General features: G+C 43.5%; 1 pseudogene across 1 annotated transcript; it reads right to left on the bottom strand.

The window, feature by feature from the left end:
- Window positions 1-1,890: 1,890 nt before the first annotated feature.
- Window positions 1,891-16,806, bottom strand: Wsb1-ps1 (WD repeat and SOCS box-containing 1, pseudogene 1; annotated as a pseudogene). The gene has a single exon (XR_005504657.2). The product of XR_005504657.2 is annotated as a WD repeat and SOCS box-containing 1, pseudogene 1 (transcript).
- Between the last annotated feature and the right edge of the window lie 1,251 nt (window positions 16,807-18,057).

Here is an 18,057-nt window from a genome sequence, read left to right as displayed (position 1 = left end):
TGCTCCATCTCCCACCCAAAACCAGAGTCAGGTACTGCGTCCTGTAGGACACGGTTGCTTTGGTAAGGAATCTGCCTGTGAACACTGAAGGTCCTGTTCCCCAACTGATTCTTGATAGTTCAATAAAGATGACGGTGGCCAACTAGCTGGGTAGCTTAGGCAGGATTTCTAGTTTTTCTGCAGGCAGGCTAGTAGACACAAGGGAGGAGAAAGGATTTGATACTTCAGAGGGAGTAAGAGCCACCAGCCATGTGAGATCTAGGGTGGAGTGGCCATTGGCAGCCTCCCAGACTGGGCCTGGGGTAGCAGGCAGGAGGTTAGAAACACAATAAGCTGAGAGCAGATTTAGAGATGTTGAGCTGCGAGTAAGAAGGAGGGCATCGTATTTGGGAGAGGCCTAGAGGAACCTGGCCATTGAACTTAAGCACATCAAAAGTATCTTGATGTGTGTGTCTTTCATGTGCAATCCAAGGGAACATGGGCTGGGATGGTAGCTTGGTCTGCCTGGAGCTTAAAGTGAGGCAGTAGGAGCAACACTCTACAGAGTCCTATGAGAGCAATCCATGAGCGTATCCAAAGTCACCTTGACTAAGAGAGTTAGAGCCGATCCAGATGTAGCTTTTGATTATAACCATTCCTTCCTTGTGATCTGTTAGTGTTTCATTTGCTCAAGAAGATTAGTGAAGGGGGAGGGATATGACTCTAAAGGCTATACTTGGTGGCCAACTTTTCTTCATCTGAGATTAACCAAACCCAAATGGTAGAAGGGAAATCTGAGAGGGACTTCTGCTTAATATAAAGTCAAATCTACTTCTACTCTGGACCTTTGAGGTAGGAAATTGCACCTTTAACCCAGAACTTTAATCCTGATCTATTTTTCCTTCTTTTTTTTTTTTAGTTATACACAGATACAGCTTTATTAGGAATGAGTCCTTCTCACTGGAGACCAGAGAAGAAACCTACTGTTCCATGAAAATTAAATGTCATAGCAAGGCATCAAAGCAAAATGTCAGAATGTGAATGGAAGAAATTATTTAGGACAATGTTTTGCAAACAAGTTCTTTCACAGACATTCTTGGAAGGAGAGCTCGGCAATTTTGCATTTCATATTTGACTTTGCTGGTACTCTGACTAGGATCAGCACACAATTTCTTGGGATTTTCTGGGCACTTAATCACCTTCATGAATGGATCTGAAGCACCATCAGCTCTGCCGTCTATGTGAATATGGCTACAGTGAGGACCAAGTATGCTAAAGCTCTTCATCTGATTTTTCAAACGGTGTCCTCATCCAAGTGTGGACTTCTGTGGGTTGTGGGAGGGCAAGACTGAGAACACTGCCTGAGAGCTGTGAATGCAGAAGTGGGACGGTGCATGCAGGAGGGAGGGAAAGACCTGAGTGTGGCTCATAAACAACCTCACAATATCCATTGATTTAATAACCATTCAGGAAGTGGACTTCTGCAAAATGACTTCAGCTGACCAGCAGTGGCAGGAAACCAGCAACAGATTCACTGGGGATTTAGATCAAGAGGCAGATATGTGTCAGCATATGAAGAATGGATAATCAAACCAGTGTGGTCTGTTAAGCTTCCCAGCCCCATGGTTAGATGCAAACAGCAACAGTTTTAAGCACTGAGGAAAAGAAGAAATAAAAGCCAATTTGTTAAAAATCCCAGTCAGCAGAAATACTGACATCCTCTGTGATGCACATCAACTCTCAGGGGCGCTAGCCACAGCATGGCTGGACAACTGCTGTCAGCTCTGCCTGCCACCCCTCACATAACTGCAGAGCTCCAATCTGCTTCAGCCAGGTCATCAGCTCCCCATTCTCTGGCATGGAGATTAGATCGCTGCATCTGCCTATGCAGTCTTTCTTTATCTATGAAGCCCTGAGGAACTGTTCTCACTCTGGTGAGCTGTTGTAAATAATCTAGAATTGCGTTGGTTTTGTTAGTGGCTGTGATGTTCACAAATTCAAGAAGACCATGTTTGAAAGGGAGTTGACTAAGGATTTCTTGGGTCTTTCTGTAATAGGAGCAGTGGGTTTGATGAACACGACCACCTTCCCAGATGGGATCTTGCAGTTCACAAACTCCTGAGCCATGCTGACAGGCTGCAGCTTTCCAGGAAGGAACATTCAGTTGATGGTACTGGTCTGGTGTAAAACAGCAATCCCGATCCATTCTTAGCCATGCATTCTACTCGAAGCCCATATAAAAACATGGAAGAAAGAAGCTTTTACTTTTTCCTGCTTGCACACAAATTGCTACCAAATCCTTTCCCTCACAGACATTAGAGCCTGCTTACTGAGTATTTGACCATATACTGATGGTCATCTAGTATCATCATTCACTGATGTGGAAGAAACTCTTTTTATATGCTGTGAGATCTACTGGAACAATATCAACCATCCTTCTCCCTTCCCAGTTTTGAACTGAATCACTCTCCACCAAAGATCTGTGGTCTCTGCTGCAGGCTGAGACATCTAGTCTTGTGGACTGATCAACTACCAGATTCTTGGACTTTACATAAAGTCAGCCATTGTTGAATTAGCTGGTCCATAGCCTGTAATCATTGTGACAAATCCCTTTTCTCTGTACAGAGAGTTTCATCCTTTAAGTTCTGTTAGGGAACACTCACTTCTACACCAGGTATGTAGAGAAGACCTTTCAGAGCAGTTTGTGTCTAATAAGAGTTTCAGCTCAGTTACAAATTCCCAATGGACACATTCCCTTAGCATGATTTTCATATGATGTTTTGATATAAACCTTCTTATTTTCTATAGTTCTTGGCAACAGAATTAAAATAGCAATAGTAATCTATCAATGAAATGCACGGTAAAATATTTGCATGAGTGCATCAGAGAGAAGGACTATAGGATAAACAAGAATTGGAAAACCAGATGTTTTGGCTTCTGTGGACCAAGACTGGGAAACCCCAACTACATAAAAATCTGAGGACAAGTTGTGGGAGGTTTGTACTTTTCTTCAATCATGTGGGTTCTAGAGAAGGAGCTCAGGTGTGTAGAGTCGGCAACGATTACCTTTACTTAGTGAGCGGACTCACCTGCTGATCTCCTCGTTCATGGAACTGAAGAAACTCTGTATCCATCCTGGTATTCTGCGTATATATCTGTGTATCATTCTAGAGTGGATACTTTTGTCTGTTGGTTTGAAAGCATCAGTCTGGAGACCCACAGGATTACTTCTTCCACACATTAATTCTTGGGGCTCATGTTTGGTCTCAGAAGTCCATTCCCGGAGCTGCTTTACAAGAATCATTCACTGATGTGGAAGAAACTTTTTATATGCTGTGAGATCTACTGGAACAATATCAACTATCCTTCTCCCTTCCCAGTTTTGAACTGAATCATTCTCCACCAAAGAGCTGTGGTCTCTGCTGCAGGCTGCATCCCCCCAGGCTGTCTGAAGCTTGTTCTTAGCACTGCATTTATGATACATCAACATGATATCCTTATCAATTTCACCCCCAGGAGAGTTTTTCAATTCTTCATTTCGTCTGATGGGTCCAATCTACATTGTCACCCAGGATGAGATGTGAGAGTTCTGCTCTGACCTTACAATAAGAGATGCTGAGATATGATGCTGTATCCACTAATGCCCTACATGGATGCCTGGCAGTTTAGACAATAAGCATGCCTAACCCTATATATGTGTTCCTACAGGTCTCAAGAAACTTCTCTCTTTGATTGAGAACTAATACAGTACAAAAAGAAGGATAACTTTCAAGTGCAGGAGCTGGAGAGACAGCTCATCCATTTTGGGCATTTGTTTAACATAGAACCAAAAGGGTAACTCAGTTCCAGGTGGAGTTCACTGCCCCCTACTGGCCTATGTGGGAATTGCATGTATTTGGTGCACAGTACTTAGAGCAGACAAAACACTTATGTATAAAAGAAATAATAGCAATAATAATGATAATGATAATAAACCAAACCAAACAACCATCCAAAATAGGCACAAAATACATATTCAAGGGCAATAAAAATAAATGTAAAAACGGTTTTTAAAAACATGGTCCTATGTGCTTTTCTCTGAGACTATATTTCAAGAAACCAGACACAGACAGCTCTGGTTTTCCTGATTTCTATTTTTACTCCATTGGTGAATGTTTCCATTTCCTGAGAATCATCAGAGCAATTCTGTTGAGATTCTCATTAGTGTGTTCTATGCGATCATCCCTGGAGAACTATATTTCAGGAGTAGCTAAATAAATGACCACAAGGATACAGCATGAGTACTTTTTCCATCAGGAAATTAGTGTCCACAGTGGCCACACCAGCCACATGGAAGGTCCAATCCACATGTGTAGCTCTGGATGGGAACAAATTATGAATCCAAAGCCCCTGCAAGTTTCAGTGATCTATCTCTGCCTATGGTTTCTGGGATTACAGGACTGTGAAACGACACATAAAAAAAAAATCAAGTTTTTTTTTTAACTTTTATGTTGTTTAATGAAAAAAACTCAACAAAGATACAAAACAAGCATTTTACACAATGCATACATTTTCAACATCTGCAGATAAGATAAATAAAAGAAGGCTAAAGCAGACATATTGTGTATTGCTTCTCTTTGGTAGGTCACCAATATCATCCTTGTAGAAACAAAATAGGTTAAAAATAAAACCAATGGTCTTAAAATAATTGTCCCTTAGTATTGACAAAATATTAAGCAATAATATAGTAGATGTAGTTTTCAAATTGACAAGAATGCATAATACTTTTTTATTCTCTGAGGGGTAGGTAAGTAGCTGCTTTCCAAAATTAAGGCCTACAAGAGCCAACCCTTTTCTAGCTATCTTTTTCCTTGGCTCTTTTTTACACGTCACAGTCAAACTCCCACAAACCATTCTCTTGGAAAATTTCACATACTAAACCTCTCATCAGTCAGCTTCACACCATCCATCCTGACCCACCCCATTTCCTGTGAGGAAATTCTGTTTTATTTAGCGTCATGCAAACTCAGTGCCCCAAATAAAAAAAAGAACAAAAATTCCACAAACAGCACGTACGCACATCCTGCCATCAGTAGAAAAGGCACAGCAGAGACCATTGCTCAAAGGTGCAACTTGTACTGGACAATCGTCACCAATGCTCCAGAAGCTCACCGTTTTATCATCAGCAAGGCTGGCAAGGTGCAGTCCATCATGACTGAGAGGCACAGCTCTTACCCATCAGTCGTTTCCTCCTCCAGTAGCCGGGGGAAACAGGTGCCCAAATCCATCAGAATGTCTCCAATGGGTGGGTCCCAGACATACACACGCGTATCGTAAGATGCAGGAGCTAGTGATGTTCCATCAGGAGAAAAGTCACAAGCTACGACATCATGGTGATGCCCTTCCAGTCTCCTTATCATGGCGTATTTATCCATATTCCAAAGGAAAACTGCCTTACTGGCTCCAACTGAACACAGCGTAGAACAGTCGGGAGAAAACGCACAACTGTACACCCAATTCTGATGGCCCCACAATACTCATATTTCCATCACCTTTCAGGTCCCACACTCTAAGAATATTGTCTCTTGAAGCTGATAAAAGGAGTAAGCTCCCACCTGGAGCGAAAGTTAAGTCTCTAACCACTTCAATGTGGTCTGCCAAATCAAGGAAGAGTTTTCCTGTATACACATCCCAGATTTTGATGCGACCATTATTTAATCCTGTGGCAAGGAGTAGCTGATCCTGTCCAAATCAAAACCGATGCCATTCTCTATTAACACAACGACTCTGTTTTTCTGGAACTGAAGACCCAAAAGCGAGACTCCAGACTATGTCTCCACAGTCTATAACGTGTTCACGGGGCTTATTTTTTTGAGCACCATTACTATTTTGTCTTGCCAATTTTAGACAGCTTGAATTGGTAACATTCTTGGAACCATGCAAAAGAAAGTTCTTAAGGCACCGGGACCACAGGACAAGCTTCACTATATGAAATCCTAGTGACCATGCAAAGTATGAACCATCTGGAGCAAAAGCAACAGTCCAGTTTTCACCACCACATTTCCTGTCGAAAGGGGCTGCTGGAGTTGAAAGTTCTTCTATAGTGCGCGACCTCACGATCTCTTTCTCGTTGTCCCTTGGGGGAAAGCTGGCCATCTATGGGGCACCGTCTGATTCTGGGAACTCAATTCAGGCGCGACGACAGATAAGGGACTCAATGGGGGCGGAGGGGCATGACATGGGCTCGGTCTTTCTCGGGCATGGGGACTGAACAGAGAGCACGGGCGGCCGCTGTGGCTCCTGTAGACTGCTCCGGGGAAGTCACCAGAATGCCTGGAACCAAGCCACCGAATCACACTCAGACAACAGAGCCAGCGCGCCTTCCACTGACAGATTCAAACAGCCAGCCACTGCTTCCGCCACCAAACCAGACACTCAAAAAAATCAAGTTTCTTAAGAGTTGAAAACACATTTTATCCTTAAAGAATTTATTAATTAATTTTTTCCAAAAGGGTCTTAAAGGATAACGTCAAACTGTAAAATGTATGACCTTGGCAGAACTGCAAATCCATTACAAGAACAAAAATGAAGAATAAATAACAAAACTTCAAGCGAAATCAAACAAAACCAACCCCTGAAGCAAACAGAACTCAAACCAAAAACCAAACACAATAATTTAGCTAAGCAGCCTTCTCTGCTGAAGATTTGGCACCACAGTCCTACAGCCTGTGGCTGGCCTTGGAAACATAGTGGAAAGGCTGTCAGTCACCAATTGCTATACCCTATTAAAGATGATGCAAGCTATGCCTCTTTGGGGCCTTTGTAGGTCAAGGCCTTCCAAGGCTAAGATGAGGCATGTACAGGATTTTGTTTCTAGTCTTTGAAATTCTCCTCACTGATCTACACTAATATTTTTGAAGATTCCTCAGGACAAGCACCAATTTACACTCTGAGACTCCTCCTGGATGCCCAGCAGCTCTGAATGTGCCTGAACACTTCTCTGAAGCCCTCCCATGTTCATGTTCAGCATGAGGGGAATTCCAATGTCTGTATGGAAACCCACTTCCCTTTCCTACCTGGGCTACAGCATTTACTCAGCTCAAATATTTTCACTCCTAAGGAGATAAACATTGGAAAACGTTCATCCTCTCAATGTGCACCAATAAATTTATGCATAATTTCCACCATTCAGAGTCTTCCTGATGCATATTTCCTGAAGCCCTTAGCTTTCATCATTTTAGTAACAAGTCCTGCACCCAGCACTGCTCCTTTAGATACACTGTTTCTCCTTGGCTCCCAACCCGCTGCTCAGTCTTAGGTGCTGAACATTATCCACTCACAAGTTTCTGCCTTTGCATTAAGCTGTTGCCAGTATGATTTCTTAGATTTTTCAGCTTGAAGAATTGTCAAAGCTCTTACTGTCCCTACACAGTTATATCTAGTAATGACCGGGTCCAATCCTGTGATCATGAGAACTGAGCAACTGCAGGTCCATAAAATCAAAATTGAGCCGCTAGACATCTCTGAAAAGCTGCTTTAAAAGTGGGATTCAGTTGTTACTGTTTTCAAGTCTTTTCAAGCATTACTCAGGCACAGAATGCTTTCTCAAGAAAGGAAGAGGAATTCTGAATTCTCTCATTGAAATTGGGTTTAACTTAGTCTTGGGGTAAACACTCCATATCTTGGATAAAGCCTGTATGCCCCAGGCAAGAGACCAAGACAATTATTTGTAGGATGTGTGTGGGTGTCTATGTATCATTCCAGGGTAACTCCTGCTAAAAGTTTGAGGGGCAAACCTGCTCAAAGACAACACAAACTCTTTTGTTTTGCTTGCTTCTTTAACTTATCCAATGACCCCAAATTACACCATTTCCTTATACCTCTGGGTCACAGGTTAAACTCATACTATCTACCATTAATCTCTCCATTGGAATTCAGAGCTTCATGGTAAATAATTTTTGGAGTCTTTAGATTCTGATTTTGTTCCAAACCTCAGAAATTATTGATTATTCAGTAAACTAAAATCTAATGTCAATCTTGGTATTTTAAACATTTGAGGGTCATGCCAGACCTCATCAGCTACATGTACTCACTTCACTGTTGGCAAGATCAGGCCATGCTTCCTGAATGTCCTGTTTGCTGTGACTACCTAGTTGTACTGTCATGTGATAAGAAAGTGAGTTCCCATATAGTTTTCTTTATACTCAAGGGATCTGATCAGAATCTATGAGGTGGAGAATCAATCTCTTTGAGCTGAATGTAGGTTGCCACAGTACCTCTGGATAATTTTTGAATAGCATCTTGTATACATGTATGTGCTTTTTAGGTGATTTCTCCTTATCTAGTAACACTCCCCATAGCTCCACACCATCATATTATTGGATGTTTCCAAGACAAGTGATTTCTTGTCCCTCCTGGCCATGGTCTTAGAATTGTGTGGGAGTTCCTAGATCAATCTCTGTGGCCCTAAGGGATTCTTCTTGATAGACTTGGGGAAGATCCACAGAGTAGTACAGCTTGGGTAGGGGAGTGAAAAACAAAAAAATTACATAAATTCTGATAAAATCTTCCTTCAGAGGCTCACAAACTTATTTTATCCAGGAGGATGTTACTGAGTGATGTGGTCCTCTGTTCACAGGTCTGGCTTCAGACACCTGAGCACTGGTCAACACGGGTGGGACTTAAGACATCAAAAGCAAACACTCACAGAAAGCATGATGGGTCAAACTTGGAATGAGCAATTAAGAGGTCATCCTGGGCTATCGTGTGGAGGAAACAGACAGAGACAAAGACAGAAATACAGACATACAGGGAGACACATAGACACACACAAACACACATGCGCGCGCGCGCGCACACACACACACACACACGCACACACACACACACACACACACACACACATACAAAGAAGGGGACAAAGGTCAAGTTCTTCTGTTGGGTGCCACATGTGACAACTTCCATGCTCTTGAAAGGCTGACACTGCTACATTTACGTACAACATCCATTAGGAACACACAGGCAGGGAAGGGGAAAGTAAGGGGAGAGACTTAGTATTCTTAAACCATACAGGTTTATTAAAGCCCCATTTCACCTTTCCTCTCACGCTGACCGTCTCTGCAAAGAGAAGCCAGCCCATGGTCAGCCTGGCATGCAATTTCTCGGATCTCTGAAACTTTTCCTTCCATACATGCTCCTTGTACCCTAGGCTTGACGAGAGCTGTTGAATGATTTGCATCTTCTCAGGTGTTGAAGTCCTGGTCTAGCAGAATTGGATGTCAGCTCTATTCCTAATTGGGGTTCTCTAGAGAACAGCAAGTTGAGATCACACTGGACTTTATGAGAGAAGCATTGCACAAACTGGTATGAAATGTATCTTACTTAGTAAAGACTATTGTGGGAAACAGGAAGAGAGAGAGAGAGAGAGAGAGAGAGAGAGAGAGAGAGAGAGAGAGAGAGAATGAGAAAATATGTCTTGTACACATGAAGCCAGAAAAGCATGTGTGGATCTAGAAGACAAGGTGTGAAGGACGGCCTGTAAATCCCAGTGACTAAGGAAGAAGCCTGGAGCCAGTTGTGTTATTGAGACTTCAGACAGCTTGGCCTTTACAAAAGTGAGACACCAGACTTCCATGAGCAAATCCTTAGCCTGGAAGATGTAGTTATGGTAGCCCAGAAAAACAAACACAGAACTGTCCCCTCTGTCTGCCTCTTACTACTCTGATCTCCCATATCACAAGAGGCTGAATGGTCTTCCGCATTCCCTGAGATGCAGCTCACAAGGGACAGCTCCTGTCTGCAACAGAGCTTCATCTGAGCCCGCCCTTGGCCTGTGGTGGACATGCAGGACGTGACTGACAGGTTAAACTTTGCCTAACTGGCTCGCAAAGTTCAGGCTTGAGACTCACTCACCCACTGTGATTGTCAACACTTCCATGTCTCCATTGGGAGGGCAGTGTCATAATGTCCTGCTACTGTCTTCTCACTCCATTCACAAGCTTCATTTGATCCAGTTGACAGCTGCCTCAAGCTTATGCACAGCTCCACAGGATGCAGCTTGGATTCAGAGCCCTCCTGTCTGGCCCCAGAGGCCAAGAGAGCAATGTCACAGTTCACAGTGGTAATGTGGATACACCAGGGCATTTCCTCCAAGTCTTACTTTCAAGTGTGTTCTTTTACTGTAATTTATGCTACTCTTTCTAGAAGGCCACATCGTGGGAGAACATTTGGATTCTGCCCCATCCACAGCTTACAGATATTTTACATAGACTCCTATAGGATTTCAGTAGCAATGTTTCCCTAAACTTGTATGCAAACTGTACACACACACACACACACACACACACACACACACACACACACACACATACACACACACACACACACACACACACATGGTGTAGGGATAATAGAGACATGCATGTTGAAGTAAAGTTAGGACAGTGGGCCTAGAAGATCAGATGTGAAGTGTTGCACTAAAATCTAAGACCCAAGAATGGAGGAAGGGAAACAATTGTGAGTGGTGCTTTCCCACTACTTGTCCACATGAACAATGAAGTATGAGACAACAGACCTGCATGGTCATAGCCAAAGCCCAGGAATGCGCACAGTCTATTGCATGAGATTGCAGCTCATCTCTCTGATCTGTAGTGGCAGAGTTCAGGTGTTTCCCACACACACTGACATGTAGCATCTGAGGGCCAGCTCCTCTCCTGCAGACTTCATTACAGTCCAACCCCGCACACTGGAGGATATTCAAGGACGGACCAGACAGGTGATCTTTTGACCTCGCCTGATAAAGAGCTGAAGCTGTGAATGTCAACATCCCCGGAGCTCTGTTGAGCAGGGGGTGCTTTCCTCTGGTTCCCTTAGCGATGCTTCAGAAAACCGAGGAGACAGCTTCCTCAGGTGTATTCACAGCTGTCAGGATGGAACTTGGCCTCAGAACACCATCGCCTGTAATTACAGAAGCCAGGATGAAAACTACAAACTCCATCAGCACTCAGTTGCTATGGAGATGCCCAGAGTCATGGATAGATCTCTACAGACCCCAGGACTATAGATATAGATGTCTTGTAGGGGTAGAACATGGTCATTTAGTTTCCCTCACTGACTGCTCAGGACAACCATTGTAGTCAGGAAGGAGACAGTCCCTGTTCTGGTTCACTGACTAACAGTTCTTCACTGCACTAGAAAACTTTCTGACACATGTGTTGACTCAGAAACCTAAGGGGGGCACTGTCAAGGAATGGTAGTCAGAATAACTCTAGTGGAATGCCTGAGATGATGAGGTCTCATCTAGAAGTACTTCTCTCTCCCAGATATTAGTGTCAGACACAAACTGCACCAGTGCAATTGGGGAGCAGTCAGCCCTGAGATTAGGACAGCACACTAGTCTCTCCCTTCTTCCCAAGGACCTTTGTCTTCTAGGCAAAAGGAGTAAAAGCCATTAGGTCTCAGGAAAACAGTGGTGCCCTTCCCAACAACTGGCTTCTGGAGTAGAGAAAGTCTCTGGCTTCCGAGAACTATAATAAGCAATGAAGTTCAGTTGCTTCTTAGAGGCTCCCTGCTCCTGATTTCCACACCTGGAAGGCTCAGCTCAAGGAACCTCCTCTCCCCTTGCCCACGACTCACTGAGCTTTCCCAAGCACCATTTATTTCTTCCTTTTTTACAACAATACAGAAGGCCAGCTTCCTTCTCCCCATCTCTAATCCCTTCATGCTCTTTGTTCTTTCTCCCAAATGGCCTGCTTAGCCTGGATAACAGGTTGATTAGTGAAGCCTGGAGGCACTGAAGAAACATCCCACAGGTAGTTGGTGCCATCACAGTACTTGTGACATCACAGAAGATGCTAGGGCTCTCCTGGGTACAAGAGATTGTGCAGGGAAGTGTCTATTGATGACGTCACTGGGAACTGCCATGGCTACCTGCTAACCAGCTTTCCTTACAGTGACCAGATTCTGGGGTGCCCTTTCCAGGAGCCTCTCCCGTGACACAGTGGAAACCTTTCCATATGTTCTCTGTCTAAAGCTAGAAAGGTCATACTGGATTGTCCTGCTTAATCAAGCTGGTGTTTGCTGGATAGCTGAAATGGCAGATTTCTCTTTTTCTCTTCCTCTCCTAGGGCAGAAATACTCTAGCAGAAGTTCAAGCAGGGCACAGACCAGGACGAGAGCTCCCTCAGACAGCACTGTACACCAGGAACACTGAGTGTGCAAAGCAAGTGAACCACCATTGCTTCTCATCCCTGTAACCATGCCAATCTTTTCTTCTTTTACTTATTTTCCTATTTGTGAATAGGCCTTGATTTTGCCTAGACTCTGACCCATCCACAGTGCTTCTGGTCTGATTGCCTTTTCTTCTCTGACAGCACCGTTGAAAGAACTGTAAAGGGGCAAAGAATGCCCTGACAACTTGAACACAATATTCTTGGAACTAGGGTCAAAGACTCCTCTGAAAAAGATACCTTTTTGTAGATGTGAATTCATCAGTGAGGCAAATACCAACTGAGGTCTGGTAATGCAGCCGGAATCTCATCCATTGTCTGTTGGCTAACTACTCCATGGGGAAAGAAAATTAGTTTCAGATACATAACTCGAGGTACATGAATTACTCAGAATTCTGACCCTCAACAAGTAACCCCAGTAAAGGACACAACAATATGGAAGGTAGGTTGTTGGGAAAGCGTCACTCTACCAGAGGCTTTGGCAGCTGACTGAGTCCTCAGTTTTCAATATAAGGTGGTGAAGCTGTCATGGAATCCTGTGTTGATGCCACACTCTTATCCAAACAGAGCACACCCAAATGCATCCTATTCTTACTGCAGTTCAGTGTTGAAGATACTCCTTGTCACACATATGTGATGCTAAAGTTAATGCTCTACGCAGATGACAAAAGTCCCTCATTCCTCATGTTGGTCATTTATTTTTCCATAAAGAAAACAGCTGGGTATTCTTCAGTTTCACACCTGGACTAAAATGACTGGTTCCTAAAATGGATTTATAGAGGACATCTGGGTCGTCTTTTACATTTTGTGACAGGAGGATGATCCCTCTGCATTGGTTGTGTCTAGAATAAGCATGCACAGGCATGTGTTGGCTGAATGAATCATGTAGTAGCCACCACATTACAGGATCAGCCTTTATTCTTTATCGCAGGTCAAAGGCTTTGTATAAAATGCTGTGTATATTATGCCAGAAGTAGGTGATAAGTTATCTGGAACTATCCCTCAGGGTCTCAAAGAAAGAAATAGGAACTCCCATGTTATAAGCCTGTGGGCAATAGGAACTATAAATCATTTGTCTGGCAAACTAGTTATTATGATGCTCAATGGTTATGTGGTGTGTTGTTGGAAAATGTGAAATCAGTGCTAAAAAACATTTGTATGGAAGAAGCCATTGGAAAATTCTCCAGATGCTGTGTGGTGACCTTCATCCTGCGTACAGGTTGGCTCTCGGTTTCATAGAATCTGATCACATCCAGCTGAGTATAAATGAAAGCTATGTTGGAATCTTTTTTTAAATTTAATTTTATTGTTTGTTACTTATTCACTTTATACCCCACTCACTGCCCCTCCTCTTGGTTAACCCCTCCCATAATCCTTTCCCTCTCCCCTTCTCCTCTGAGCACTGAGTGCTTGTATCCCCCCCTCAATGGCACTTCAAGTCTCTTTGAGGCTTCATGTTTCTCCCACTGAGGCCAGACAAAGCAGCCCAGCTAGTAGAACATGTCCCACTCACTAGCAACAGCTTTTGGGATAGCTCATGCTCCATTATTTTAGGACCCACATGAAGATCAAGTTGCCCATCTGGTACATCTGGGCAGGGAAGCCTAGGTACAGCCTGTATATGTTCTTTGGTTTGTGGTTCAGTCTCTGAGAGATCCAAGAGTCCAGATGAGTTGACTCTGTTGGTCTTCCTGTGGAGCTCCTATCCCCTTTAGGGCTTGAAATCTTCCCCTATTTTTCCTTAAAAGGCTCTAAGCTCTGTCTGCCATTTGGCTGTGGGTGTCTATTTGAGTAAGCTGCTAGGTGCTGCCTAACAGAGAACAACATGCTCCCATCTACAAGCATAACACAGGATCATTCACAGTGTTAGGGATTCTTGCCTGCCCATGGGATGGGCCTCAAGTTGGGCTGCTCCTTGTTTGGCCATTCCCTCAGTCTTTGCTTACTCCTCCGTGCCTGCATTACTTGTAGACAGGATACATTTCGGGTTGAACTTTTTGTCGGTGGGTTGGTATCTCTATTGATGCACTCAGGTTCCTGTGTAGCTACAGATGGTGACCACTTCAGGTTCCAATGTAGTAAGCTGAAGAGGGCAGCTATAACATTCGCCACCACAAGATGGCGCTCACTTCCACTACGCCCCACGTGGAAGGCCAGGATAGCTTCCGCCATTACAAGATGGCGCTGGCCTCCGCCACGCCAGCCAACTTCCTTTCAGGAAGTTAACTGTGTGCACATGTGCAAGAGTGCCTTCATGCCAGGTCTTTGCCCACTCCAGGGTGTGCCTTATGAGACCATGGGTAAGCGACCAATCAGGTGTGGATGCGCCGCGCTAGGGTGTATATAAGCCGCGCCATGCGGGCGCGCGGGGCTTCTCCTTAAGATTGAATAAAAGTTTTGGCTGTAGCAAGGATCTGCATGTCCCCGCGTGTTTTCTTGCTGGCGAGGTCGCACGAGGGACATTTGGTGCCGAGAACCCGGGATAAACGCCTCATCATCGCCGGCGCCGAAGAAGAGCCTCCATTCACGGAAAGAATCCAGAAGCTGCGGAACGCGGGCGAGACTCTGAGAGACGATGTTTAGCCTTGATCTGTTCCACCTCACTCCTCTGCTAGATGCGGCGGAAGCCTCTATGGTAGCAGCCCTCGGGTTTTCTCTATTGGCCTTTGAGCTTCTATCTACCGTCAGACGGCGTCAGAGGTCGCATGGGAGCCGCCCAGTTGTAACAGCAAAGCGGAGAGCGTTGGGGGAAGGGCAAGGCAGCATGTCAGAAACAGAGCTGGTGAAAGATTAGAAGCTTTAATAAGGAAAGGTGCACTTAAGAAAAAAAGCCCTTCCAAGGACCTTGGATCCGGGGAAGCGAAAGATTGGGGAAAAAACGCCCCGGGAGAGAAAAAGGGAGGAGATAAAAGGAACACAGTATTTTGGGAGAAAAATTTTGTCTTTGTACTTGTAAAAGGTGTGATTAGGCTCTGGAAGCTTTGCAGAGTCATACTGATTAGACTTGATAGAGGCAGACCGCCTGAAAATTTATTCAGGAGAATCAAACAAAAGGACATCTCAATGCCCATGCACAGCTTGATGGAGTTAATGTAATTGGGTTGTGAGTGAAAATACTCAGGACTGTGTTTCACTTCCATACCATTTGTGAACGTCAGTTGTGCTGCTCAGATATCCTGTAATATATCTCAGTATCTTACAGGAATTGGGTTTCAACACGTTGATGGACTAGTCCAGGAATTGAGACAATCCATCGTCCATATCGACTCCACTCGAGTGGATAGTCACCGTGAACACCATCTGGTTTTTTCCCTCTTTGTCTATTGTCTGTTCTTGGTGCACCAGGATGTCCCCATGTCTGTCAGTTTATGTCTGTGGTTCTTGCTTCTTGTTGTTTAAATGTTTTATGTTTCATGTTCAAAAGAAAAAATGGTAAAAAACTTTATCTGCTGGTTGTTTACATCTTGATTTGGTTTTAACTCGTTTCAAAAAGGGACAAATGAATAAAAAACAGTTTCAATCAGGCCTTTAGAGCCCTGCACCTGCAGTCAGGAGTCTGGGTCAGCTGGAGAAGCTGCCCAGGAGCTAAGCGTCTGCACGAGCTGATCTTAAAGGCGCCAGCAGCTTCTCAGCTTCTTTGATACAAGAGCTGACAGCTGTTTCTCTTAGAGATATCCCTGACTTATTATTTGACTCAACAGGTGACAAGGTGCTTCTCTTAAAATCATAGCTAAAAAGGTAAAAATGGTGTTTGGTCTAAATATTAAAGATATGTGTAGCCACTTCAATTTTGTTTCTGATTGGTTTTAAATGTGTAAATATGCTCTACTTGCCTTGGTCATAGATTGTTGGCTTTTTAGTTATTGGATATGGTTAAAAAGGTATAATATTGGTAACAGAAAGTTGACATAAAGCTGGTAATTTGTATAGAGTCATTCTAGACAACATGTGGCATGAGCCAACCTAGGGAAACAGGTCTAAATTGAGGTAATATTTTTATGGAATTCTTATCCTAGAAACCAGGCTTCTAAAAGAATTTAGGACAATGTCTCTTTGTTGAGGTACTGGAGACTACACCATCGTGCGTTCATATGTAGGAATTGGCAGTCAAACTTTGTACTAGATTGTTGGAGGTCGAGTTTTGCTTTCCTAGTCGTGGTTTGCCCTGAAGCTATCTGTATTTTGATGCTAATTCCACTGCCCCAAGAACAGCTGCCTAGTCAGGTACTCAGAACTCAGGTGACCTTATGGTTGTGCTCTGGTGTCACAAGGAGAACTTAAAGATTGTGATTAAGGATTGCCAATGTTACATTGACTAACTCAAACTTATTTTAATTAAGAAAAAATCAAACAGGTAGAGATTGTTACAAGATTTATGAAAGATTGATGAGGTTTTAGAACTTGTGAGAACATTACAGCCAGTCTGTTTACTCCAGCTGCCATTTCAAGATAGATTTAGAGGATTGATTTTGAGTTTTCATTTCGTGAGCTAGCTTATAATTTTAGAGAGCCCATAGAGTGATATTAAGAATGGCTAATAGCCTTATATTATGTAATTTTGTTGCTTATTTTTTTTATTAACTTGAGTATTTCTTATATACATTTCGAGTGTTATTCCCTTTCCCGGTTTCCGAGCAAACATCCCCCTCCCCCCTCCCCTTCCTTATGGGTGTTCCCCTCCCAACCCTCCCCCCATTGCCGCCCTCCCCCCATAGACTAGTTCACTGGGGGTTCAGTCTTAGCAGGACCCAGGGCTTCCCCTTCCACTGGTGCTCTTACTAGGATATTCATTGCTACCTATGGGGTCAGAGTCCAGGGTCAGTCCATGTATAGTCTTTAGGTAGTGGCTTAGTCCCTGGAAGCTCTGGTTGCTTGGCATTGTTGTACTTTTGGGGTCTCGAGCCCCTTCAAGCTCTTCCAGTTCTTTCTCTGATTCCTTCAACGGGGGACCTATTCTCAGTTCAGTGGTTTGCTGCTGGCATTCGCCTCTGTATTTGCTGTATTCTGGCTGTGTCTCTCAGGAGCGATCTACATCTGGCTCCTGTCGGTCTGCACTTCTTTGCTTCATCCATCTTGTCTAATTGGGTGGCTGTATATGTATGGGCCACCTGTGGGGCAGGCTCTGAATGGGTGTTCCTTCAGTCTCTGTTTTAATCTTTGCCTCTCCCTTCCCTGCCAAGGGTATTCTTTTTCCTCATTTAAAGAAGGAGTGAAGCATTCACATTTTGATCATCCGTCTTGAGTTTCCTTTGTTCTAGGGATCTAGGGTAATTCAAGCATTTGGGCTAATAGCCACTTATCAATGAGTGCATACCATGTATGTCTTTCTGTGATTGGGTTAGCTCACTCAGGATGATATTTTCCAGTTCCAACCATTTGCCTACGAATTTCATAAACTCGTTGTTTTTGATAGCTGAGTAATATTCCATTGTGTAGATGTACCACATTTTCTGTATCCATTCCTCTGTTGAAGGGCATCTGGGTTCTTTCCATTTTCTGGCTATTATAAATAATTTTGTTGCTTCTTCGATGTAAGAAGTTAGAACCTTGAATCTTTCAGTGTATATGGAAATTTTTACTACAAACCTTTGCTCTCAAAATGAGCTTTAATATTTGGGGAGTAGCTGTTGCACTACTCCAGAAAAGAACGTTTGAAGCTAATTTTAAGCTTCTAAGGATATGTTAATTGGCTAAGTACCTCACCCTACCAGAGGACTTAGGTCTTTGTTTTGCACATTGGAGATAAAGCTTCAGCTGTGTTAATACAGAATTGTAGACTAGAGTCATGGAAGTATTTTAAAAAGAAACCTGGTGAAACATATCTTATTCCAAACAGTTAATTGGTTATTACAAAATACTGATATTTGGCCTA

Source organism: Rattus norvegicus, chromosome 5 (genome assembly GCF_036323735.1).
Source record: "Rattus norvegicus strain BN/NHsdMcwi chromosome 5, GRCr8, whole genome shotgun sequence".
In the NCBI taxonomy this organism is placed as follows: domain Eukaryota; kingdom Metazoa; phylum Chordata; class Mammalia; order Rodentia; family Muridae; genus Rattus; species Rattus norvegicus.
This window is presented reverse-complemented; position numbering and strand designations above follow the sequence as displayed.